At 48.7% G+C, this 25,948-nt stretch overlaps 1 protein-coding gene across 10 annotated transcripts in view; it reads right to left on the bottom strand.

Moving 5' to 3' along the window:
• The window catches only part of LOC135905116 (uncharacterized), a 595,563-nt gene that overhangs the window by 328,535 nt on the left and 241,080 nt on the right, over window positions 1–25,948 (bottom strand). For 2 of the 10 annotated variants that reach the window (XR_011515103.1, XR_011515106.1), the window contains exon 1: window positions 1,091–1,124. The exons of the other annotated variants lie outside the window; for them this stretch is intronic. The gene's annotated coding sequence lies outside the window, so the exon portion shown is untranslated. Of the gene's footprint in view, window positions 1–1,090; window positions 1,125–25,948 lie in introns of those variants that run through there. 10 annotated transcript variants of the gene reach the window in all.

Genomic DNA, 25,948 nt, shown 5'->3' with positions numbered 1-25,948 from the left:
CGAGTTAATCGCGCGGACGCAGAATCTATGAGAAAACGGTCCTTCACATTACAAGAGACGCCGATAACTACCACCATCTAAAAGGAGTGAAAAAGGCAGCTTAATGCTGACCGATGAACAGCTGCCAAGTCTCAACATTTATCTGGCGGCGCTTTAGGAATGTGTGAGGAGTGGTGGCGTGGGTGCACATGGGGAGGGGGGGGGATATGCCACTTGATTTCGGGGGGGGGCCCGGGGGGGCCCGGGCCCCCCCCTGGGTACGTGCCTGACTCTCAATTAAATAATATAGATCCTGGAATATAATTCAATATTCCCTTTAAAATGAGTCGATCTATTGAAACAACCGTTCATAGGCTTCGACGAGGCACTGCCGATAGTGATAGCTTCCTTCATATGATAAGAAAAACTAACACTGATACATGCTCATATGAAGAGGCTGAAGAAGACACAGAACAATTTCTTCCACACTAAAAATCACCATGCTCCATGCGAGAGCCTCTCTGAAAAACTACATGGCTTGAATAGACGGCCATTATTCTTAGAAAAAATTTTAGGTCCATGGCCAACAACAAAAAAAAAAACTTCAAGCCATCGCTGCGCGCGCCTTAGTACAATTTTTGGAGGAATCAAAAATATCACAAAAATATTAAGTCATACAATAGTTATGGCTCGCATTGTTATTATTAACAGACACCCTTAATTACATGTTCATTGCGTCTTCGTGTTCATGTAGCGTTTGTACTTGTTGCATTTAGAGTGCGGCATTCAAGTGTCCAACATCTTCTGTGTGAATATCTTGGTTTTGGGAGCATTTATGCTGTGTGAACTCATGTGTTGCGTGTGAATATTTCGGTTTTGTGAGTATTTATGCCATGTGAACCTTTCTGTTGCGCCAACATTTATTTATTGCAGTACTGAGACTTAGTACGTGGATGTTCGTTTATGTGTTTATTTGTCCAGTTTCGTGATTGTTGACCACTTTCTGACGATAACTATCACGTAAGAGAACAGGAGTTGCCGGCGCCACACATAGGCACCACCCTCTCCTTAAATACATTTAATTTAAAAAAGACGAAAAGTGCGTAACTACCAAGCTGAGATGTGGAGTGGTTAAAATATTGTTTTCTACTCTAACATTCACGTAATTTGTTTTATTGGTTGTATCATGTAGCAGTCGAGGCCGTCTTCATTTGCACTGTTGATAAAAATGAGTACAAGAAGTTAAAAGCAAAGGAAAACAGAAAAAAAAAACTTGTCGGGTACTTTTATTTTTTCACTACGGCAAACGTTGACTAACCGTCACACGGCCGCGTCTTGAACTCTGACAACCTTTAACAATTTACTGATAACAAAATTACGAGGAGTGATCTCTAACCATTTAGGGCTGTCACGAAAAATATATGTATCTAACCAGCTTACTTGTCCATATAGCGAGTCTTGTCACTTCATTTTAAACGAAGACTCTGATCAAAACAAGAACAAATCGCAGCCTCGGCGAGATATATTCTGTGATAACGAACTTTAAAAAAAAATTCGCCGGATTACGATACTCAATAATACGCAATTTGAGCACAGCTGTATAGGTCTTTTCATTTCGCTATATATTGGCTGGCGCGTACAATGTCTCGTACGGCACGTTGCAAAAGGAGCGACGTGAGGCGCGACTACCTCGCTAATCGGGATATACCGAGAGGTGGCACGTGGGCGAAGCGTGGGCGCGATTCACAGCAGCCGCCGCAGACAGACCTGCTCTCATGCAGCGCTTTGTTTCCATACAGACGACGCGCGATACTCCGGCGCCATCTCGTAGCCATCGTTGCTGAAAAACCCGTCCTGGGCGGCAATAAGCTTTTCTTCTCTCTCTTTCGCCACACCCTCCACCTCCGCTTTCCACCTAATGGTTCCGCTGCACCCTCCTTCTCCGCTCACCTCCTCGCGCTCTCATCGCTATGGGCGTTTTTCATCTCCTGCTGCGTTCCGCGTTCGCATTCATCCTTCGCTGTGTTCGTTCACTCGGTTACGAGGGGCAACGCCGATGCTCGTCGCAAGAACGAGCGCTCAAGAGTTGCGCTCTAAAATATTTCAAAGGCCCACGCAACTTTTTTTTTCTGTTCTTATACGACAGCCAGTACTATTATTCAATGACAAGAGGTTATGTTTGTAAATACTCAAAATCTCACGACGACCCGGTTTCAGCCCGGCAAGCCGACTCCACTCGACTTTATCGGGCTCACGTAAACGCAGCTTATGTGGCCGCTTGTGAATGACAGAACGACAAACACTTGAGCATGTTTGCGAGTGCCTGTGAGGTTCTCGTCTCGCCTTTTTTATCTGTTTGTCTACGTGTCCCCGTGACCTGTGCAAAGTAGCAAAGCGCGGCTAATCATGGTTAAGCTTGTTCCTCCCTTCCACTAAACATTTCTATCTGTCTCACTAGGGTCCAACAGACAGACATTGCGCTTTAGTGCACTCTTAATCTGGTCTCACACAGGTTCCATCAAGTAAGCGGAAGATATATGCAGAAACGTTCGACACATTTACTGGAACCTACATGGAACGGATGTCTTCGAGCAGTCACTCTTCCTTCGGTCGGGCTTCCTGGCGGCTACTCTTAACTGTAAATTACACATAATATCGCTCGACAAAGGCTCCCACTGACTGGAACATCTTAATCTCGTAACATGCAAGTTTCAAGAACTAAAGGTTTTTTGCGAACATGTTTCACTTAACTTAGGGGGAGTACACCCCCATTCAAAACAGGCCTGATGTTCTGCCGTACGTGCGCAGCATTTCGTAAAGGTTAAAGAACATTGAACATGGCGCCATCGTACGGGTGGTTTTATCGGCGCTAGAGAAACGGCAGAAGCCTTGGAAAGGAGTCAATGCACCATGTGCGTACTTGTGTTCGTGCTCCATCAAGCTCAGATCACGCTTCGACCCGTGCGTGCTCGCGTACTCGATCCAACTGAAGTGCGGTATAAGACATGTTAGCCAGACTGGTAGGTCTCTCAACGACCACCTGCGCGAGCACCGAAACAACGTGCATACTGCTCTGCCGGGGCATCTTGGCGTTCATTGCCGTGATTGTAGTTGTACCCCTCTTCTTTATCAGTGCGTTGCATTGGCACGGCACAGGTCACCGTTAACCCAAGAAAATAGAAGCGGAGAAGGTTTACAAGTTGGGTGACTGCTACGTAAGCATCTCGTCCATTGTCCTCTCACAACTTGGGCGTGATTACATGGCTGGGCGTGTAGGGCAATCGTGGGCACGTGTTAAACAAGTGATCTGACTTATCAACGATACACTGGCCTTGGGTATCGCCTTTTTTCTGCGTTTTTTTTTGTTTGCTGCGTATATACATCATGCTCGTCTGCAAATAACGATCACTTGGAAGTTAGCGCTCTTTACTCTTCTATGTCCATTTTCCTACGCAATACCACTGTTATGAACAACGACCAACTCGCCAAAGCTTCTAGCCCAATGCACACTTCTCTCTTTCAGCGAGCACGACACCCTGCGTGCATCTCCTGATTTGCTGTACCTTTGTTTCGCAATTGTCACTGTCATGGTACGCCAGACAGCAGAAAGCAGTTTTCTCGCAGCACGAGCTCCTGAGTTGACTGGGTGCCCCGTTACGAACGGCATTACATGCATGCACTGAACGTTGTAATAAAGCCTCCTAATAAAGGGTGGTGTTGACGTAAATGCGTTACGCGCTTTTATATGCCATATATGCCACGCACCGCGAGTTCGGCTTGTCATGAGACTCGCGTCGCCATGATTACACGACACCCTACCCCACCTTTCACACAACTACACCCAACAAGTTTCAAACCAACGTCCAATAAGAGCCCAACAAGTTTCTAAACAGTGTCCAACGAATACCCAATACCCTATAAGCGCCCGATAAGTACCAAGCTACACAACACAACACAAACACAACAAGTGTTCAGTCAGTACACAAGAAGTGTCCAAGAAGTGTCTAACCAGTGCCTAACCAGTACTTAAGAAGTGCCGAGGAAGTATGGAACAATCATGTAACCAGTGTCCAGCCTCTACCCGAAAAATGTCCAAGAATTGTCAGGCCATCGTCCAACAAGTGTCTATCAAGTGTTCAACCAGTGCCCATGCAGTGACCAAGAAGTGTCAGGCCAGCACCCAACAAGTGTCTAACGAGTGTGCAACGAGTGCCCAAGAAATGCCCAGCAAGTGTCAAGCCAGTTTCCAACTGGCACCCAAGAAGTGTCCAAGATGCGTCAAGCTACTGTACAAGTATTTGCCCAGTGTAAAACCAATGCCCCGAATGTCATGATTGATTAATAGTGTTTTATGGCGCAAGGGCTACAATGGCCAAAGAGCACCAAAATGTCATGCTTAAAGAACGCAAAAAAAAGAAACGGACACCGCATGAAAAAAAAAGGGTAGACACAGGACAAGCGCTACTATCTCACGTCTATATATATATTTCATATATTTTCATGATGATGTTGTGAAATAAACAATCGACGGTAGCCCTATGATTCCGTGTCTATACCCCTTATTTTTCGCGCCATGTCTCTTTTTAGTGCTCTTTAATCATGTCATATATGCACCAACTATGCCTTCTGAAAGTCCTTTCGGCGGGTTGATTGAAGAAATCTCAGAAATGTTTTTATACCCAAGACGTATCAAACCGGTGTCCAACAAGTGTCTAACGAATCTCCAGCCAATACTAAATCAGCGTCCAAGAAATGTCAGGTTAGTGTCCAAGAAGTGTGTGACCAGTGTCAAGCCACTACCCAAGAAGTGTCCGAGAAGTGTCACGCCAGTGTCTAACCAGCGTCCAGCCAACACACAAGCAGTCACGAAGAAGTTTCTAGCCAGTTTCCAACAAGGGTCTAGCCAGAGTCCAACCAATACCAAGGAAGTGTCCGAGAAGTGTCATGCCAGTGTCTAACAAGTGTCCAATCACAGTGCCAATGCTCAAAAAGTGTCACGGCAGTGTTCAACAAGCGCGTAATCAATGTCCAACCACACTGCCAGTGTTCAACAAGTGTGTAACCAAAGTCCAGTCAGTACCCAAGAAGTGTTCGAGATGCTTCAAGCCAGTGTCCAACAGGTGTCTAATCAGTACCCAACGAGCACTAAGAAACGCCCAAGAAGTGTTAAGCCAGTCTCCAACTAGTACCCAAGAGGTGTAAAGCAGGTGTCGAACACGTGTCGAACGAGTGTCCAGCCGGTACCCAGCCAGTCTCTAAGAAATGTAAGGCCAATGTCCAACCACTATCCAAGAAGTGTCATGCCGATGTTTAACCAGTGTCCGACGAGGGCTCAAGAAGTGGTTGGCCAGTGTCCGAAAAGGGTCCAACAACTGTCTAACCAGTGTCCAACAAGGATCTAAACACTGTCCTACAAACGTCTAGCCACGACTCCAACCAGCTCGAAACAGCAGTCCAACAAATGTCGACCAAGCGCTCAACGGGCTACCAACAGGTTCCATGCGTTCGTGAGACGTAGGTACATGCCAAACACACAGCCCGACAGTCTATTCTGGTGCACTGCACCGCTATTTTTTTTTCTCTTACATGACGGCGTGCATCAACAAACCATCCCCCTTCTCCTCTCCACGCCTTTCGCACGCCGTGTGGGCTCGTGCCCCCTGTAATTATAAGCACTAGCGGCATGGTTAACACGGTGGCAAGAAAAATAAAAAAAGGGCCAGTGAATGGCAAGAGCTGCCGAGGATCCGCCTCGCAGAGCACACACAGACCGCTCACGCCAGCCGATGCTTGGCAGGGAAAAAGTGACCGGCTTGAACCCAACGGTGCAAACGCGCCTCACTGCTTACTTACTGCTTACGTTAAGTCTTGTTTGTTTTACAGTTTTTTGCCTCGTTTGGTTCGCTCCGTCTCTTTCTTCGCGTGCTTGCCGATTAGCGGCGAAATTCGTGACGCTTAGTTAGTCGTCCGACCCCAGTGAGATGGGTGGCGGTGCTGTTCTCCATGCGCTGTGCACGACGCCCTCCATGCACACACATTTCGCTCGTTGATTTGTTGCCGAATTACGTCGCCGCTTAACCCAACGCCCCGGTTTATCTTAATGGCACCGGTCAGGTTCCATTTACTCAGAAGTTTCTTTTTTTTCTTTTTCCCCTCTTTAGTTACTATAAGCTGTATTAGGAAAGTCGCAACGCTAAATTTAGTAGTCGGGTAATATTTTCTGTTTCCAACCGGCTTTGTATTTAGGGGTGCGCGAAGTTTCAGCACAGTGTGCTAGCACAACTTAATGTTTTCTCTCTTCCTTTTCTTTTTTTTCTTTTTCGTTTGGTGTGTATGCAGAGCTTCAGCCTAAGTAGTGCGTATGCTGCGTTGTTGCTTCCCTAAATTTGTTACTGTGTACCAAAACCGGATCGACGTTATTGAGAATAATAAATGGTGAAAAGCATCGAGTGGCCGTAGTTGAGGATGAGAAATGTTTTCAGGCTTCTCCCCGAGCTATTTATTTTGAACTTTGTTCGTGGGTAACCTGGGCACTAAAGGCTCGAGCATTGTTAATTTTGGAAACGGCAGCGCTAACATGATAGCATGTACTTTGAGAACGTAGCATGGAAAGGAAGGAAGGAAGAAAGAAAGAAAGAAAGAAAGAAAGAAAGAAAGAAAGAAAGAAAGAAAGAAAGAAAGAAAGAAAGAAAGAAAGAAGAAAAGAAAGATAGAAAGAAAGAAAGAAAGGAAGTAAGAAAGAGAGAAGGAAACCGTTTAAGAAAGCTCGTGACGATTTCCACTGCCATTGTATGATGTGATGCAACGTCTCTTGCGTTCCTCTATTTTTTTCCATTTTTTTCATTCCATCACCTCGTGCTGTTGTGTACGATACTGCTGGTTATATTCTTCGTCCCGAGCCAATACAAATCCAATCCTCGACTTTCCCCTGAAGTATTACTGAGAGACCTCTTTGTCCACGCACCTATAACTTGCCCCCGTCAAGGATCCCTTTCCCCTTCCTCCCGGATGGCCAACCTTAAAAAGGGAACTCGCACCCACCAAACTCGTGTTTCCTTGGATGTATACTACGCCCCATAAACGAAATGCATACATGTGTGCCGCGTAACCTCGCTACCTGCGTTTTCTCTTCGTTACACGTTATGGCGCCTCCTCGCAAGATACGAACCGCTGCTGATGAAATGAACCGTAGAGCTACGTGCGCGGCTGCGAAGAAGCAATGTCGGGCTCAGCAGACGGCTGTGCAGTGAGCAGCACAAGCAGTTAATAGCAGCTGCTCGCCGTTGACGCTGGGCGGATAGTTACAGTTCGTTCTCGTGAAAACGACGTAAAGAGACGGTCTCCTACGGAGCCGCTCCTCCATCTATGCTGTGACTGTCTGGCGTGTACCGCATAGGCCTACGATTTTTTGTTGCGCTTCTATTTACGTTTGGACACACTCAGTTTTTTTTTTCTGTTGAAATGGAATTAAACGATATGAAGCACATTTGCAAACAAGTTCACGCAGCGCTTATTTAATTAGCGCGTTCACGGCGGCGAATCTCGCATGGTCCAGACTTTAGAAAAAAGAAAAAGCTCGGTGCTTGAAGCAACAAAATTTCCTGCAACAGTTGCGAGCCGTACAACTGCCATAGCCAAAAGAACAGGCCGACAAACAAAGCGAAGCAGTCTTCTTTTAGTCTGAATAATCTATGGAGTGCCTGAATTTATTTTACAGATATTGATGCGACTGCACGTAAAATACTCTGAGGCAGAAAACTGCACACACTGTCCCAGGCAGGGCTAGTGTGAGAAAAACGAACGCAATTCGGTGCTGCAGCGCATGTCCCACAGTCCGCACACCGCGCAAAACCCGCCGCCGTTAAATTAGATATGCTCTATTGCGGAGCAACAACCTCGAGACTGTTTTAATTGCAAAAAGCCGGAGGCTCCAGTCCAAGCGCCTCCAACCAGAACTCTTTTGCGCCAAGAACGAGCCATCAGGACAAGCAAAATAAAGATTTTGCTCTCTTTCTGTTGACACTTCGTTGCCTTTTACATGCCTTCTGTTGTGATGCAAGCGAATGTCGAGCATGACTTTCCAAAGGGGGCAAGCACACGTTTAGCATGCGTAACCACGCCGAGAGGGTGCGCACACATGGCGAGAGTCGAAACAATACAAACGAGGCTTGGGAGATGATTAACGAACAAAGCGGAACGCTTTCGCTTTGAGAACGTGCCCCGGCGGGCACAATTAACGCGCCACGCCGGCCGAGAACAAAAACGGTCACTTTATAGTCCACCTCTCCCGCGGAAATAAGCCATCTCGCCCGCCGTCCCGCTAATAGCGTTCAGCGCTATCAAGGCCATGCAGCTGCAGCCAGATAATGAGAAGACGAGATGGTGGGCCAGACGCACTACTTTCTTTCGCGGCGGAAATCCGCCAGCGTCGCCCCCATCGTGGTCTTCTGCACATAACAGTGAGCAGACGACTATGCAACGGACGCTGCAAGAGGTCAACGTGCTTTACCAGACGGCGCAAACAAACCTGCCGTTGTGACTCACTGATGATATACATGAATTCGCTATGAGCTCCATCCACACACAAAAAAAGAGAGAAAAAAAATAACACTGCGCACGGCTTTGCGCCTTCGTGCTTAAAACATAGTTTCCCAGAGAGAAGACGTGCGACTTTTTGCCGTGACGTAACGGAAATATGCGAACATGAACATCGCTGGGTGGCGCAGCTGCAAGCGCTAGAAGGACGTAATATCGGGTTTGATCTTCCATACAAACAGGCGGGTAAGGTAGTAGAGCAGCAGCTTTCAGGTTTGTTTTGCGGACGACATTGTGTTGCTAGCTAACAAGCAAAGGGATATGCAACGTCTGGCTAATGTATGGACAGGAATGCGATAACTTAGGTCTGAAATTTAGCCGCAAGAAGTCAGGTGTTATGGTATTCAATGAAAACAGAGTACAGACAGTGGCAATACAGGGCCAGGAAATAGCTCGCGTAAATGAATATAAATACCGTGGTATATTGATAAACGAAGGCAATAGATATATGGAACCATAGGAAAAAAACAATAAGAGTAATGGGGAGAAGAAATGCGGCCATAATAAAACACAGAGCGCTATGGGGATACAACAGGTAGGAAGTGCTCCGGGGTATGTGGAAAGGTGTAATGGTTCCAGGACTTATGTTTTGGAAATGCGGCTGTTTGCTTGAAATCAGAGGTACAATCAGCACTCGATGGCAACCAAACGCTAGTGGGACGCCTCGCATTTGGCGCTCACGGGAAGACTACAAATGAAGCTGTGCAGGGTGATATGAGAGAGAGAGAGAGAGAATCAACTTTTGTGCTGAGCCCTTAGTGACGGGTGCTGCGCGCTGGCACCAGATGGGGTGGAACCTTATTCTCAGGTCCCATATGTGTCCAGCAGTTCCTGGCCCCTAGCCGCCAGCGCGAGCTGGGTCGGTAGGTCGGGGCTGGACAACAAGGTCTCCCATCGCTCGGGGGGGTTGGGGCTGGGGAGGGTGGGGGGTAGGGATGGTGGGGGGTTCTTGAGCTTAGTGCACTCTGCAAGGATGTGTGCTAGAGTGCCTTTTGACCGTCTGCAAAAAGGGCATGAAGTGTCATGCTCTGTTGGGAACATCTTATGCAAGAGCACTGGATTCGCTAGCGACCCCGCTTGCATGCGTCGCACGATCGTTTGCTGAATTCGGTTGAGTTGCGGATGCGGACGGGGAAGCCTACATCTGCCGCTTCTGTACATTTGCGTGATGTCTTTGTAGCTTGTCACGGGGTGCGGTAGCCCTGGCTCGTCCTCGGCCCGGATCGATAGTTCTCGGGCATAGTGGTCGGCGAGTGCGTTGCCTTCCACTTGCGAGTGAGCCGGGACCCACACGAGCTCAACGGCCCGCCCCGGTGATTTGCATTTGTTGAGGATCGCTAGTGCCACGGAAGAGATGTTCCCCTTGCGGTAGCTTGCGTAGGCGGTCTGGGAGTCTGTGACAACGGTCCTCACTCCCGGTTGTGCGAGTGCGAGGGCCACGGCCACTTCTTCTGCTTCGGCTGTATTCGTCGTCCGTATCGACGCGCCTGTGACAAGTTTATCGATGGTGGTGACGACCGCCGTTGCTCTGGTTCCGTTCTTGGGAAGTGAGGCGTCCGCGTAGAGGACCTCGGGGTCCTCTTCCAGCTGTCGAGCCAGTGCCTTGGCCCGCGCAGAGCGTCTCTCGTTGTTCCTCCCCGGCTGCATGTTCCGGGGGAGGGGCTTGGTCTTAATAATGTCTCTCCACGTTGTGGGGAGCGGATCCGTTGTCGGTAGCTGTTCAATTTGCCATCCTATCTTGCGTAGGACGGCCCGACCGTGCTCTGTCCGGCTCATCCTTACCCTCTGGTGGGATAGGTGTGCTTCCACCAGCTCCTCCACCGTGTTGTGGGCACCCATTTCCAGCAGCTTCTGCGTTGACGAGTAGACTGGGATGCCCATGGCGAGTTTGACTGCTTTCCTTATCGTCGTGTTCAGCGTTTCGCGGTTCACCTTCGCAAGCTGGAGGTACGGGGCGGAGTACGTTACGCGTGACACGACGAATGCCTGCACCAGGCGCAGTGCGTCTTCTTCTTTGATTCCTCTGTTCCGGTTGGTGACTCTCCGGATCATGCTGAGGACTTGCTCGGATGTGGTCTTGATTTTGTTGACGGCTGCGTGCGCCTTGCCGTCGCTGCGCAACAGCAGGCCCAGTATCCGGATCTGCTGCGTTGGTTTGATCTCTGTGCCGTCGATGGTGATGATTATGTTTGGCGGCGGCTCTTTCTTTGGTCTTCCGGGCTGTACCATGAGCAGCTCCGATTTCTGTGGAGCGCAGCTCAGGCCACAGGTCCTGGCATACTCGTGGACGGTCGTTGCCGCTCTCTGCAGGGCTTCCTCCGCCCAGGCATCGGAACCCGCGCGGTTCGTCCACACCGTTATATCGTCGGCATAGAACGCGTGGTCCACGCCCTCGATCTGATTGAGTAGTTCGGGCAGGGGCAGGAGTGCTAGGTTGAAAAGCAGAGGCGACAGGACAGACCCCTGTGGGGTACCCCTGTCTCCGAGCTCCACAGGCTCTGACCGTTCATTTCCTATCCGGATAGTTGCTGATCTATTGGTTAGGAAATCTTTGATATAACCGTAGGTCTTGCGGCCACACCCCGTCTTGCGCAGGTTCTCGAGCACGCTGGCGTGGGACACGTTGTCAAAGGCCCCTTTGAGGTCCAAAGCCAGTATACCCCGGGGCGCGTGCCTCGTTGCTTTTTTAATCACCAATTCGTGTAATTGGATCAAGACGTCTTGGGTGCTCAGGTGCTGGCGGAATCCATACATGGTCGCCGGCATCTGATTTGTCTCGTCCAGGTGTGCTTGAAGTCTTCTGAGAACCATGCGTTCCATGACCTTGCCCACACAGGACGTGAGCGAGATGGGGCGCATGTTCTCGATGGTCAGAGGTTTGCCGGGTTTAGGTATGAACCGTACCTCGGCCTCTTTCCATTCTGCGGGCAACTTCGAGCTTTCCCAGGTTCTGTTGATGTGACCCAGGAGCCCACGTGCCGCCGCATCACTCATGTTATTGAGCAGCTTGTATGTAATGGCGTCCATTCCTGGTGCGCTCGCCTTATTACTCTCGTCTATGGCTGTTAACAACTCCGTGATGGTGAACGGTTCATCCAATGCCGGATTTTCCGGTCCCCCGTACTCCTCCGGTATCGGAAATCGCCCTCTCTCCGTCTTGAGGTAGATCGCCTTGAGGTCTTCAATGAGCCTTTGGCCGTTGCCATCGTAAGCGTTCAGAACTTTGGTGAGGTTGCGGTTGGTTGCGGTCTTGCTGCTCAACGGGTCGATCAGGTGTCTGAGCAGGCACCAGGTCTTGCGCGCCGACAGCTTTCCCTGCAGCCCGTCGCACGTACTCATCCAGTTCTCTCGGCACAGCTTCGTTGCGTATTCAGCGATCTGTTTGTTGAGGAGCGCGATGCGTTTGACGAGCTTCTTGTTTCGTCGTTGACGCTTCCATCTTCGCGTGAGCGAGTGCCGCGCCTCCCACATGTGTGCTAGTTTGGCGTCGACGAAGGGCGTCTGCATCGTTGTCACAACTTCTTGAGTAAATCTGTCGAGCGCGATCTTTTGTTCTCGCGCCCATTCTGCGTACGTTTGATGTCTGCCCTCCTCCGCGTTTTCTCCGGAGGTCTCGTTTTCTTCGTCCGTGTGCTTGCGCATTCGATCCCAGTCGGTGATCCGGGCTTTGCCGAGGGCTGCCCGGTACCTTGGTCCCTTGATCGTTACACTTATGATACTGTGGTCGGAGCCCAGGTCTACGTCTTCGTTCCGCCAGGCCACTTCTAGGGAGCCCGCCATCCACGACAGGTCCGGGGTGGTGTCCCTGTTGACGCTGTTTCCCTTTCGGGTGGCGACGCCCGGTTCATTGAGGAGCGCCATTTCTTGGTCCTCCATTGCCTTTGCTAGAGCCTTGCCTCGTTTAGATTGGTATTTGTAACCCCATGTAGTGTGAGGGGCGTTGAAGTCGCCTAGGACCAGGAGCGGCCTGTTCCCCGCCAACCTCTTCGCCTGGCTCACTGTTGTTTCAAAGTCGTACTGCCTTTGTGACGGCCTGCAGTATGCGCTCATCACAAACAGGTTTCCGGCACTGCCAATAGTCCTTGTGTGAACCTCGACCAGCGTGTGTTCGCAGCCCTTTTGCGCGGTGAGATGCTGGGTGGCTGCTATGTTGGTGCGCACCAGTAACGCCGTCCCGCCTTCCGTCGGATCCGTGTACGTGATGTAACCCGGGAGTCTGGGTCTGCCGTGTGTCTCTTGTAACGCGATAATATCCGGTTTCTGGTCGAGCCCATCTAAGTGAAGTTGTAACTCGGCTTCCTTGGTGCGGATGCCCCTGCAATTCCATTGGTAAATGATCGTTGTTTCCCCCCCGCGGATTTGCTTTTTACTGTTCGGCGTCTGCGCCATCTTCCTTTGACGTTTTGATGCGACCGCGCCTGTACGCGATCGATTCCTTGACTTTATTGGCGCGTTCTTTCCTTAGCGCTGCGAACTTGTTCTTCACGGTTATCGTCGCTGTCTTCGCCGCCAGTCGTTCGTGCTTGACTGACAGGATCTTTATTTGACCCTCGAAGACCTCTAACCTGGCATTCATATTGTCGAGATTCTCGTTAATTTGATTGATGGCTGCGAGTATCGCTGCCAGTTTGCCCTCTTGCGGTGGTTGCTGTTGTTGATTTGACGTCTGCGGTGCCGCTGCTGCCGTCTTGCAGTCAGCTGTGGTTTCAGCGTCCATCGCTTCTTGAACATGCAATGCTTGGTGCATGGGCTGCGCCTCTCCTCTCCGCTCTTGGCGGGGCGAGAGGGGGTCCCTCCGCGGCACCTTGCGTTTCTCGTTGGCGTCCTCGGGCACCGGGCTCGTTTTGGTTATTTTAGTCGCTGAGCTGCCGCTAGCTAGCGCGTCTATTTTACTCATGAGTGCTCTGATCTGCACATTCTGTTCCTGAATCTGGGCGTTTTGCCTTTCGATTAGTCTTTTAAGTTCTGTACATTCGCCGCACTCTTGGCGTGTTGCGGCGTTTTGGCTAGAGGGGGCAGGTGGGGTAGGGTTGAGGGGTGGAAACTCTCTGTCGTCCCCTAGAGCGACGGAAGACCTGTTGGTCCAGCCCACCTTTTTCTCGGCGAGTATCCCTCGTTGGTTGGACTCGACCCGGGTTCTTGATCTGGTCCGGGACCTCGAACGGGATCCCCGGCGTCTTCCGCTCGAGCTACGACTGCCTCCTTTCCCCATCGTCTCCCAGCGGCGGCCGTCCTTGGAGCCAGCCGATGGCGCCTGGTCGGCCCTGTTCGGGCCATCTCGGGAACGGGATCTCGATCGTTGGCGGCTTTGGTGGCTGCCCTTGCGGGCCGGCGTTCTCGAACGGCTCCGCGAAGAGGTGCTGCGTTGGGCACGGCCTGCAGGACCTCTATCTTCTTGGCTACTGTCGTCGATGGCCCGGCGCCGCTCCCAGCGCCGGCGCCGCACCACGTACGGCGTCTTGAATTTTGCCTTACAGGCCCGGTCGGCGGTGAGATGCTTGCCGCCGCACAGGCCGCACTTGGGCACACACGCGTGCTCTTTGTCCGGGTTGGCGATGCCGCACCCCCGGCAGATGCGATTTTGGGGATTGGGGCACACGTCCATTCGGTGTCCGACGCGGCCGCACTGGTAGCAGACGTCGATCTGCTTGCGGTGCAGTGAACATTCAACGAGCAGGTTCCCGTAACGCACGTAATTGGGAACCTTGGGTCCCTCGAAGGCGATCACCACGGATCTGGTCTTGCCAATTCGTTTCGCCTGCAACGCCGTCGGGTTGTGCTTGTGCACCACTAGGTCTTGAATTTCTTGGGCGGTGTCCTCTAGTGGGATGCCTCGTATCACTCCTTTAACTGTTCCGTGAGGCGCCGATTCGTAAGTGCTCACCTCGTGGGCCGTTCCTCGAATGTCGATGCGTTTCACCATGGCGTACTTGTCGGCGTGCTCCCTCTTCGAGGTACTCACGACGATTATGTTCTGTTGATGGTTTGGACAAATAATATCTTCTCTTGCTGCAATTGCATCGACTTGGGCCGCCCCAGTAATGGCTCGGCTGATTTCGACCCGGGCCACATCGCTCACTTGAAGCCCGCCGCGTGGCCGCATTACAATCTTCACGTCTTCGCGCGGGAGGTCCGGCATTCTCGCGCCCTTGAGCAGCTTGCCCTTGTTTACTCGCTTCATCCTGTGACGAAGGCTCTTGTCGGTGGTGCCATCGATGTCATCGCCACGTCTGTTGCTGACGTCAACTGTGGCTTCGGCGCCATCTTGGCTTGCGTGGCTCCTTTGCTTCAACTTCTCGCCGGCGGTTTTCCACCCCTCGGCTCTCGTGAGGTGATCCGGCGAAATTTCTTCGCCATCGACCTCAATTCTCATAGCGGTCGACATATTGGGTCACTGTGCGCTTGTCAAATTAGCGATTGGTCGGTAATTGGCTGCGGCTCGATGCGGCCTGAGAGTAGGCCTACCGCTTCCCTCGGCCGAAGCCGAGGCCGGTGGGCGCTCTTCGTGGGTCACAAAATCGGTTCTAATTGCCGAATAAATGGACGCCTACCTCGGAATTGGGTATCCCGGTGGTCCACGTAGGTTCATACAACCGATCGATGCACTTTCATGAAGATCCGAGTTGAATAATCGGCGCAATTAGTGAAAATGCAGAGAGCTGACGTGGAACACGTTCATTCAGCAACGCAATGCAAGAATGGACCGCGTGAACCAAATGACTCACCTCCCTTCGAGATTTATTCAGTTGCAATGTAAGCTGCTGATATGAGTGAGCGAAAAATTACAACCGATACTTGTTAGTGCCGGAGGGGGCTAGCTGTTAAAAGAACAAGAATGTAGTGGAGTCATTCAACTTGTATATTGTATCGTAATGCATGGTGATGCTGTGAAAACGTTGCTTGACATGTAATCTCGAATCCTGTATGTTGTGAGCTAGACCCATTCAAAGGCAGGGGAGTATAGCCGGAGCCTTAAATTGTGCGTCGACATCTTCTTATATCATATCAATAATAAACAAAGTAATGTGGCGCCACAATTGTCTAGACTTCAAAAGAATTTGGATGCATATAGTGTAACGCGCATACGACTATAGCAATTCGATATCAATAAGTTGGGGGCTAGGACAAAACCGTGACGCCGCCAGCCGTCATCGTCTCAATGACGAGTGAAGTTGTGCATGAGCGTCTGGTTCAATGCAGTCACGTGCTTCGTTTTTCGTCGTCACGGAATTCCGACTGGTGGTAGAACTTTGCTTTACGCAACAGCGCTTCGACTTTGATTTTAAAGTACTACACGCTGTATGACAATATACGGTGCTTCTCCGTGCCGATCGGTGCGGGTGAGATTGCGCTACGCACACTGTCGCAGAGATAGAAAAGCTGCTACACCAACTGAACGCTCGTAAAACAGCGTCCGATACATTTCAAAAAAAGAAAAGCGCCACGTGTGCATGCTCAAAGTAAAAATTACCGATATACACCGCAGTATAACTTTTTAAGGCTCGTTTCTAAGGCAACACCGCATTCACTAGAGGCGCTTTTGTACCGCTTTGAAGAATCGAACTCGTGGCTAAGTTTGCATACACAATAGCATCAACATGTCCACCGACACACCGTCAGGTTCAGCACATGGCAAAAAACCTTATTCCGAACGCAGTGACAGGAAGCTCCTTTTTTAATGTTCTTTTAGTGTGTGGCGAACTCGTATGGCTGTACGCAATGCTGATGTTGATGCAAGGCCAGCAATGTATTATTTTACCGAGAATGTTAATTATACAAGCGAAGTGTTGAAACTGCTAAGTGATCCGCCAAATTGGCTTTCAGTGTTGGACAGTTTGACTTCGATGAAGCCATTTTAACATGACACGTCAGTCTTAGTAAAGACTAGACGTTTTAACATTCGGATTTATTTGACAATATTTGTATGTACTTGCCAAGCCGGTAATAAAGAAAAAAAAACTCGTGGCTAAGTGGTAGCGTCTCCGTCTCACACTCCGTAGACCCTGGTTCGATTCCCACCCAGCGCATCTTGCAAGTTGTTTTTTATTCATGAAGTGCCTGCCGGGATTTATCGCTCACGGCCAACGCCGCCGACGACACCGGCGTTTCTGCGACGCGAGCTCCTTAAAGCTGTCGCGTTAAAAGTTCCATTCGCGAGATTGAGGCTGTCGAATACGCGGAGCGAGATATACGAGACTAATGCAGCCAATCCGCGACATAGCTTGTAAGTCGACGGCCTTTAGTTGGCTTTACAGGTGAAGGGCTTTGGTCGTGGATGTTCGGAATTTATTGGTACGTTTTATTTTAATTTGTTTTTACTTCCTCGCAGATGACGAGCGCCCGTCTGCCTATATCCTATCATGCGGATAAGTGCGATTGTTATCTTTGGCGGTCGACATCATCAAGGAAATGCGGCTTCATTTCCTGCGTAACTTTATGCTGCAAGTATCTTTATTACTAGACTTACCAGCAATATCATTGGTCAAGAAAATCGTGTCTGCAATTGTCTTCCTTACTTGACTTGCCAGGAATATCGTTGGTCAAGAAAATCTCCGTCTATAGCCGCGTAGAGAGAGACAGTGATTAGCCATAAGGGAAAGGCAGGGAGATTAACCAGGCTGAGCCCGGTAGGCTACCCTGCACTGTGGAAGGGGGAAAGGGGATTGAAATAGGAGAGGGAAGTTCCATCGCCCGCAATGCAGAGCTTTCGAGATCAGCACGATAGCAAAGACGATATCTCAGTGTAATTATCGGTTTTTAGCGTAGAAAATGGCCGTAGGGAAAAGACGTGCTAGACTCTCAGCGTCTGCAGCTTGTGCGACAATATAATCAATATTCTTCGATTTGCCGGAATGAGATGGGGTAGTTTAATCTGTTCCTTACTACGCACTCGCTCAGCAATCGTTAGACAAATAGCATACTCTGCTCCTCGGCTACACCGAATATCCTGTAATTCAGATGAAACAACTGAAAGGTTGCTGGCCAGGAACCTTCGCATATTCAATCAATCAATCTTTATTTTCATTCTGTCAATGATACAGAAAGAAGGACTGTGACAAAAAGCTGTTTTTCAGAACAGCTTGACTAGGCTACAGCCCCATGGAAAAATTTCGGAGCGGTAACAGCCCTACCGTAAAATAAATCAAAAATTGAAACTTAACAGACAGCGTAGTACTATAGGGCACGCACTAAGTAAAGGAAATGCTAAGGTAATACAGAAGGCAGTCGTCAAAAAATAAATACAAAACAGTTTCTTAGAAAAATGAATATCTGAAATGCTATCAAATTACAAATGTCTAGAATAAATACACTGAATGTACAGAAAAAAATAATGTAGAAATCAATTTGTTACAATGGTCTTGGTCTTGGTGTACCGCGTGATCTGCCAGATTTTTGGTAATTGTTGAGTCCCGTCAATCAGCTTTTCATGCACTAAGATTTACGGAAACTTGTCGTTACTTTTTACGCATGGCTACAAAGCACGCTATTCATTCACTATACCAAGGCCTTCACGATAGAACCGCTACACGCATACATGAAGAAATACGGCGGTGCGAAAACTTGCTGCCTGCTTACAAATACTGGCCTACTTGCGCAACTCATCCCCCATGGCGACTAGCAATTCCAGAAAAAGCCACTTCCATTCCTGGAGTAGGCCGCAAGTGTGATATGCCCGTAGATCAAATCCACGTGCATACCGATGGATCATGATAAAAAGAAAGCTCTACGTCTGTGTTTTATATGCCTACATTCTAAGTGAAAAGAGCTTATAAGCTTTGCCAACTTAGAGCGTCCACGACGGTAGAATTTTATTACGTACCTTACGTTACATATGTAAACAGTTAGAAACACTGGGCTGGGTAATTCTGAGTGACTCACAAACCTCATTGCTGTGCTTAAACAAAATCAGCTTAAGAAACGCAAGCGACACATTGACATGCGAAACACAGATGACTTACGCCATAGCGAAAGATCTATGACACGACATAACTTTCTAGTGGATTCCAAGTCACTGTGAAATCGTAGGAAAGCAGTTGATCACATGGCACGTGCAGCACGTCAAGAGAATGAATTATCACTGCTCTTCGTCTATAACGGCAAGTGATGCGCGATGTCTATTGAACAAACCATGCGGTAGACTGTTCAAGGAACCTTGGTTCGTAAATGATGCGCAGAACTCTCAATTATTTAATATAGATCCTGGAATAAAATTCAATATTCCCTTTATATGAGTCGATCTATTGAAACAACAGTTCATAAGCTTCGACGAGGCACTGCCGATAGTGATAGCTTCCTTCATATAATAAGAAAAACTAACACTGATACATGCTCATATGAAGAGGCTGAAGAAGACACAGAGCAACTTCTTCCACACTGTAAAAATCACCATGCTCCGTGCAAGAGCCTCTCTAAAAAAACTACATGGCTTGAATAGACGGCTATTATTCTCAGAAAAATTTTAGGTCCGTGGCCAACAAAAAAACTTCAAGCCATCGCTGCGCGCGCCTTAGTACAATTTTTGGAGGAATCAAAAATATCACAAAAATACTAAGCCATACAATAGTTATGGCTCGCATTGTTATTATTAACAGGCACCCTTAATTACATGTTCATTGCGTCTTCGTGTTCATGTAGCGTTTGTACTTGTTGCATTTAGAGTGCGGCATTCAAGTGTTCAACATCTTGTGTGTAAACATCGTGGTTTTGGGAGCATTTATGCTGTGTGAACTCATGTGTTGCGTGCGAACATTTTGGTTTCGTGAGTATTTATGCTATGTGAACTCTTCTGTTGCGCGAACATTTATTTATATTGCAGTACTCAGACTTAGTACGTGAATGTTCGTTCATGGGTTTATTTATCCAGTTTGGAGATTGTTGACAACTTTACGACGATAACTGCCACGTAAGAGAAGAGGAGTAGCCAGCGCCACACATAGTCACCAACCTCTCCTTAAATATATTGAATAAAAAAAAGACAAAATTGAGTAACTACCAAGCTGACATGTGAATCGAGTGGGGAAAATGTTGTCTCGAGCTCGAAAATTTAGGTAATTTGTTTTATGGTTGTATCATGTAGTAGTCGAGGCCGTCTTCTTTAGCACTGTTGACAAATAATAATTAAAAAAATTAAAAACAAATGAAAGCAGAAAAAAAACGAGTCAGGTACTTTTATTTTTTCATTACGGCAAACGTTGACTAACCGTCGCTCGGACGCGCCTTGAACTCTGACAACCTTTAACAATTTACTGATAACAAAATTCCGAGCAGTGACCTCTAAGCATTAGGGTTGTCAACAAAAATGTATGTATATCTAACCAGTTTACTTGTGCACTGAGCGGGTCTTGTCACTTCGTTTTAAACGAAGACTCTGATCAAAACAAGAACAAAGCACAACCTCGGCGAGATATATTCCGTGATGACCAACTTCTGAAAAAAAATATTCGCCAGATTACGATACTCAGTAATGCCCAACTTGAGCGCAGCTGTATAGGTCTTTACATTTCACAATATATTGGCTGGCGTGGAGAATGTCTCGTATGGCGCGTTGCCAACGGAGCGATGTGAGGCGCGACTGCCTTGCTAATCGCGATATACCGAGAGGCGGCGCGTGGGTGAAGCGCAATCCAAAAGCTTTTCGAAACCCTAAAGGTGCAATCCACCTTCACTTTAGAGAGATGCACAAGAATCCACACGAATCCTGTGTGACTCATGGATTTGCACGCGAGTAAGCGGCGCTTTTATACCGCATCAGGACCGACTCCGCGTACACCCCAGCGTGGTTATTCAAGACTGGGCTTCGCGCTTCCCCACTCTGTGTTTTCTGTGGTGACACTGGCGACATCGAACATTTCATTTGGCTATACCCGCAGTGTGGCAGAGAAAGAAAAGCGATGGTCGACAACCTAAAAAAGGCGGTCTCACGCACAGGACATTTGAAGACGTTGTTTTCCCCGGAGGGCCCGCCGCATTCAGGAAGAGAGCGCAACGACTGCTGATAGCCTTCCTGCGAGACACGGGGCTCATCGACACCTGGTGACACGCCCCTGATCTCAACTCGAAGGAGGATCAGGCAGAACAATTGCCGGCAATGTGTGCCAGGCTAACCCCGCCTGCTTCATCATCATCACCACCACCACCACCACCACCGCTACCACCAAAGCTTCTACCCTAATACACTTCTCTCTTTCAGCGAGCACGACACCTTGCGTGCCTCTCGCGAAACAAACGTTCAGTAAATCACAACTGTGACTGACATGGGGCGCCAGACAACAGAACGCATTTTTTCCCAGTACGAGCTCCTGAGTTGACTGGATATCCTGATGCGAACGGCATTACATGCATTGAATATTGTAATAAAGCCTCCTAATAAAGGGTGGAGTTGACGCAGGTGTGTTATGCTCTTTGATGTGCCATATATGCCACGCACCGCGAGCACGGCTTGTCATGAGACTCGTCGCGATGATTACACAACACGCAGCTCGACCATCCACACTACTACACCCAACAAGTTTCAAACCAACGTCCAACAAGAGCCCAACAAGTTTCTAAACAGTGTTTCAACGCATACCTAATACCCTAGACGTGCCCGATAAGTATCAAGCTAGTGTTATGTGTTTAACCAGTGTCCACTCAGTACACAAGAAGTTCCCAAGAAGTGTAACCAGTGCCTAACCAGTACTTAAGAAGTGTCGAGGTAGTACGGAACAAGCATGTAACCAGCGTCCAGCCTCCCCCCACGACGTGTCCAAGAATTGTCAGGCCAGCATCCAATAAGTTTCTATCAAGTGTTCAACCAGTGGCCATGCAGTGACCAAGAAGTGTCAGGCCATCACCCAACAAGTGTCTAAACAGTGTCCAACGAGTGCCCGAGAAATTCCAAGGAAGTGTCAAGGCAGTTTCCAACTAGTACCCAAGAAGTGTCCAAGATGCGTCAAGCCACTGTACAAGTGTCTGCCCAGTGTAAAACCAGTACCCCGAATGTCATGATTAATTAATAGTGCTTTATGGCGCAAAGGTTACAACGGCCAAAGAGCGCCAAAGTGTCATGATTAAAGAGCGCAAAAAAAAAGTGACGGACGCGGCATGAAAAAAGAAAAGGCAGACACAGGACAAATGCTACTATCTCACGTCTACATATATTTCATCTATTTTCTTGACGACGTTTTGAAATAAGCGATTGACAAATACCCTTTATTTTTCACGCCGCGCCTCTTCTTTGTGCTGTTTAATCATGTCATATATGCACCAACTATGCCCTCTGAAAGTCCTTTCGGAGGGTTGATTGAAGAAATCTCAGAAAAGCTTTTATGCCCAAGAATTGTCAAGCCTAACGAGTGTCTACCGAGTGTCCAACCAATACCAAATCAGAGTCCGAGAAGTGTCAGGTCAGTGTCCAAGAAGTGTGTGACCAGTGTCGAACCACTACCTAAGTGTCCTAGAAGTGTCACGCCATTGTCTAACCAGCGTCCAACCAACACACAACCAGTGTCCAAGAAGTTTCAAGCCAGTCTCCGACAAGGGTCTAACCAGCGTCCAACCAGTACCAAAGAAGTGTCCGAGAAGTGTCATGTCAATGTTTAACAAGTGTCCAACGACAGTGCCAGTGCTCAAGAAGTGTCACGGCAGTGTTCAACAAGCGTGTAATCAATGTCCAACCACACTGCCAGTGTTCAACAAGCGTGTAGCCAATGTCCAGTCAGTACCCAAGAAGTGTCCGAGATGCGTTAAGCCAGTGTCCAACAGGTGTCTAACCAGTACCCAACGAGCACTAAGAAACGCCCAAGAAGTGTTAAGCCAGTGTCCAACTACCCAAGAAGTGTAAAGCAGGTGTCGAACAAGAGTCAAACGAGTGTCCAGCCGCTACCCAGCCAGTCTCTAAGAAGTGTCAGGCCAGTGTCAAACCACTATCCAAGAAGTGTCATGCCAATGTTTAACCAGTGTCCGACGAGGGCTCAAGAAGTGGTTGGCCAGTGTCCGAAAAGAGTCCAACAACGGTCTAATCAGTGTCCAACAAGGATCTAAACACTGTCTTACAAACGTCCAGCCACGACTCCAGCCAGCTCAAAACAGCGGCCCAACAAATGTCGAGCTCAACAGGCTACTAACAGGTTCCATGCGTTCGTGAGTCGTGCATGCCAAACACACGGCCCGACAGTCTATCCTGGTGCACTGCACCGTTATTTTTTTTTCTCTTACATGACGGCGTGCATCAACAAACCATCCCCCCTTCTCCTTTCCACGCCTTTCGCACGCCGTGTGGACTCGTGCGCCCTGTAATTATAAGCACTAGCGGCATGGTTAACACGGTGGCGAGAAAAATAAAAAAAAGAGCCAGTGAATGGCAAGAGCTGCCGAGGATCCGCCTCGCAGAGCACACACGGACCGCTCACGCCAGCCGATGCTTGCCAGGGAAAAAGTGACCGGCGTGAACCCAACGGTGCAAACGCGCCAAACTGCTTACTTACTGCTTACGTTAAGTCTTGTTTGTTTTACACTTTTTTTGCCTCGTTTGGCTCGCTCCGTCTCTTTCTTCGCGTGCTGGCCGATTAGCGGCGAATTCGTGACGCTTAGTTAGTCGTCCGAGCCCTGCAGTGAGATGGGTGGCGGTGCTGTTCTCCATGGGCTGTGCACGACGCTCTCCATGCACACACATTTCGCTCGTTGATTTGTTGCCGAATTACGTCGCCGCTTAACCCAACGCCCCGGTTTATCTTAATGGCACTGGTCAGGTTCCATTTACTCAGAAGGTTCTTTTTTTTCCCTCCTTAGTTGCTATAAACCGTATTAGGAAAGTCGCAGCGCTAAATTTAGTAGTCGGGTAATATTTTCTCTTTCCAACCGGCTTTGTATTTAGGGGTGCGCGAAGTTTCAGCACAGTGTGCTAGCGCAACTTAATGTTTTCTCTCTTCCTTTTCTTTTTTCTTTTTCGTTTGGTGTCCATGCAGAGCTTCAGCCTAAGTAGTGCGTATGCTGCGTTGCTGCTTCCCTAAATTTGTTACTGTGTACCAAAACCGGATCGACGTTATTGAGAATAATAAATGGCGAAAAGCATCGAGCGGCCGTAGTTGAGGATGAAAAATGTTTTCAGGCTTCTCCCCCAGCTATTTACTTTGAACTTTGTTCGTGGGTAACCTGGGCACTAAAGGCTCGAGCATTATTAATTTTGGAAACGGCAGCGCTAACATGATAGCATGTACTTTGAGAACGTAGCATGGACAGAAAGAAAGAAAGAAAGAAAGAAAGAAAGAAAGAAAGAAAGAAAGAAAGAAAGAAAGAAAGAAAGAAAGAAAGAAAGAAAGAAAGAAAGAAAGAAAGAAAGAAAGAAAGAAAGAAAGAAAGAAAGGAACCGTTTAAGAAAGTTCGTGATGATTTCTACTGCTATTGTCTGATGTGATGCACCGTCTCTTGCGTTTCTCTATTTTTTTCCATTTTTTTCCTTTCGTTTGGGAATGGCCGAGAGCCCGATGTACGATTCATGTGGGTGCGAGGAGACCATCGAACACCTATTGTGTACCTGCCCCCGCTACGATGTACAACGCCTCTCTATGCAGGAAACTTTACACCGACTAGACTTACGACCTTTCAGCGAGTCAAAGATACTCGGAGCGTGGCCCACACCCCTCACTGGTAAGAAAAGCGAATCGTGCATTACTGCAATACTTGAGGTACACCGGTTTAAGAGACCGTTTATAGTGTCCCTGTGCATAGTGTCACTCCCACACGTACTCTGTGCTTACTCTCTCCCTTTCTTCTTCTTTCTATTCCCCTTTCCCCCACCCCCAGTGTAGGGTAGCAAACCGAATACTCTTCTGGTTGACCTCCCTGCCTTTCCTGTCCTTGCTTTCTCTCTCTCTCTCTCTCTCTCTCTCTCTCTCTCTCTCTCTCTCCCATTTTTTTCATTCCATCACCTCGTGCTGTTGGGTACGATACTGCTGGTTCAATTCTTCGTCCCGAGCCAAAACAAATCCAATCCTCGACTTTCTCCTGAAGTATTACTGAGAGACCTCTTTGTCCACGCAACTATAACTTGCCCCCGTCAAAGATCCCTTTCCCCTTCCTCCCGGATGGCCACCCTTACAAAGAGAACTCGCACCCACCAAACTCGTGTTTCCTTGGACGTATACTATACGCCCCATAACCGAAATGCATACACGTGTGCCGCGTAGCCTCACTACCTGCGTTTACTCTTCGTTACACGTTATGGCGCCTCCTCGCAAGATACGAGCCGCTGCTGAAGAAATGAACCGTAGAGCTACGTGCATGGCTTCAACCAGGCAATGTCGGACTTAGCAGACCGTTGTGCAGTGAGCAGCACAAGCCGCAGCTAATAGCTGCAGCTCGCCGTCGACGCTGGGCGCATAGTTACAGTTCGTTCTCGTGAAAACGACGTAAAGAGACGGTCTCCTACGGAGCGGCTCCTCCATCTATCCTGTGACTGTCCTGCGTCTACCGCATAGGCCTGCGATTTTTTGTTGCGCTTCTATTTACGTTTGGACACGCTCAGTTTTTTTTTTCTGTTGAAATGGAATTAAACGATACGAAGCACATTTGAAAACAAGTACACGCAGCGCCTATTTAATTAGCGCGCTCACGCCGGCGAATCTCGCAAGGGTCCAGAATTTAGAAAAAAGAAAAAGCTCGGTGCTTGAAGCAAACAAATTTCCTGCAACAGTTGCGAGTCGTACAGCTGCCATAGCCAAAAGAACAGGTCGACAAAAAAAGTGAAGCAGTCTTCTTTTAGTCTGAATAATCTATGGAGTGCCTAAATTTATTTTACAGCTATTGATGCGACTGCACGTAAAATACTCTGAGGCAGCAAACTGCGCACACTGTCCCAGGCAGGGCTAGTGTGAGCAAAACGAACGCAATTCGATGCTGCAGCGCATGTCCCACAGTCCGCACACCGCGCAAAACCCGCCGCCGTTAAATTAGATATGCTCTATTGCGGAGCAACAACCTCGAGACTGTTTTAATTACAAAAAGCCGGAGGCGCCAGTCCAAGCGCCTCTAACCAGAACTATTTTGCGCCAAGAACGAGCCATCAGGACAAGCACAATAAAGATTCTGCTCTCATTCTGTTGACATTTCGTTGCCTTTTACATACCTTCTGTTGTGATGCAAGCGAATGTCGAGCATGACTTTTCAAAGGGGGCAAGCACACGTTTAGCATGCGTAACCATGCACGCCGGGAGTGTGTGTACACATGGCGAGAGTCGAAACAATCCAAACGAGGCTTGGGAGATGATTTACGAACAAAGCGGAACGCTTTCGCTTTGAGAACGTGCGCCGGCGGGCACAATTAACGCGCCACGCCGGCCGAGAACAAAAACGGTCACTTTATAGTCCACCTCTCCCGCGGAAATAAGCCATCTCG

The sequence above is a fragment of the Dermacentor albipictus genome, chromosome 6, assembly GCF_038994185.2.
Source record: "Dermacentor albipictus isolate Rhodes 1998 colony chromosome 6, USDA_Dalb.pri_finalv2, whole genome shotgun sequence".
In the NCBI taxonomy this organism is placed as follows: Eukaryota; Metazoa; Arthropoda; class Arachnida; order Ixodida; family Ixodidae; genus Dermacentor; species Dermacentor albipictus.
The sequence above is the reverse complement of the archived record's forward strand: the minus strand, read 5'-3'. Positions and strand labels throughout refer to the sequence as shown.